Genomic DNA, 1,492 nt, shown 5'->3' with positions numbered 1-1,492 from the left:
TATTTTAGGAACATTGCTTTGAAACATCAAGGTTCTTGTCATTTCCAACAAATGTCTATTTTTTCTTTCCGCCACTCCATTTTGTTCGGGTGTATTAATGCAAGTGGTTTGGTGTATAATTCCATTTTCTTTAAAAAATGTTTCAAAATTTTTGTTTACAAATTCCGTTCCGTTATCTGATCTAAATATTTTTAATTTGGCATTAAATTGATTTTTTATAAAATAAAAAAACTCTTTGAAGCTACTAAACACTTCATTTTTTGATTTAAGTAAATATAACCAAGTGGTTCTTGAAAAATCATCAATAAAAGTAACAAAATATTTAAATCCATTGTATGAATCAATTGGGGCCGGTCCCCATACATCCGAATGAATTAAATCAAACATAGCTTCACTTTTACTTTTGGAATGAGAAAAAGGAAGTTTTGTTTGTTTTGCCAACTTACAAACTTCACAATTAGCATAATTAAAATTTTTACAATCCAAAATATAATTTAAAATCTTATCGGAGGGATGTCCAAATCTTCTATGCCAAAGTCCAATATCAATGGATTTAGCGGAAGCACAAAAATAATTTTTTGGATTCAAAAAGTAGTGTCCATTTTCAAGAAATCCTTCACCAATCTTCGTCCCGGTTTCCCGGTCCTGAAATACAACATTTTCACAAGAAAAAATCACGTCACAATTTAATTCTTGTGTTAATTTTTTTAACCGAAAGTAAGTTTATAGGAAACGTATCTAGATATAGCACATTGAATAATTTTTTGTTACAAAATATAGTTTCGCCTATACCATTTATTTTAGCCTTCATACCGTTCGCTACCAAGACAAATTGGTCATTTTTTGTCATATCTAAATTTTTTAGAAGTGCTTGGTTACCAAACATATGGTCTGTAGCACCACTATCAATAATTATTTTATCTAATAAATTTAAATTTTTTGAGTATGAAGAGATACCAGAAAATTTAGACTGATTTTGTTGAGTCAGCAGCACGGACATCTGCTGAATTAGGGACTGCAATTGATCCACTCTCTCTGCTGACCCGTTTCGGCCTGCACCTGACCCGCCAGCGAAAAAGGTGTTGGCTCTAGATCCGCTAGCAGCTGCATTATTTGCTGTGTGGAAACCACTTGCTCCAGGCCCACTACTTGCTAAAGGCCCATTAATGCAATTGATATGACTTGGTTCAAAACCAATTTGTTTTGGTTCAGTGCAGCTGCTTGGTTCAGCGAAATACACACGCCCCCCTTCATTTCTTTCTCTGCCTTCATTCCGATCCCATCTTCCTCCTCCAATTGAGCTCTGATTTTTCCAATGTTTTGGTTTCAAATGAGGATGACGAAACCAGCAATTTTCATGGGTGTGCCCCTCCTTCTTACACCCTGTGCATTTTTTTATTTCATTGAGATTTGGGTAAATTTGAGATCTAGGGTTTTGGCCAGATTTGGAGAAATTTGATTTTTTCGCTGCTGCAAAGCCATGGATCTCGTG

The 1,492-nt window shown here is 34.7% G+C and overlaps 1 long non-coding RNA gene across 1 annotated transcript; it reads right to left on the bottom strand.

Moving 5' to 3' along the window:
* Positions 1–316: 316 nt before the first annotated feature.
* Positions 317–1,078, bottom strand: LOC144557358 (uncharacterized). The gene is made up of 2 exons (XR_013512623.1): positions 958–1,078; positions 317–645 (listed from the first exon to the last, which is right to left on the bottom strand). It is a non-coding gene; the product is annotated as an uncharacterized LOC144557358 (long non-coding RNA).
* Between the last annotated feature and the right edge of the window lie 414 nt (positions 1,079–1,492).

This window comes from Carex rostrata, chromosome 7, assembly GCF_964058835.1.
Source record: "Carex rostrata chromosome 7, lpCarRost1.2, whole genome shotgun sequence".
NCBI classification, from domain to species: domain Eukaryota; kingdom Viridiplantae; phylum Streptophyta; class Magnoliopsida; order Poales; family Cyperaceae; genus Carex; species Carex rostrata.
Note: the sequence above shows the minus strand (reverse complement) of the source record. Positions and strands in the feature narration are given on the sequence as shown.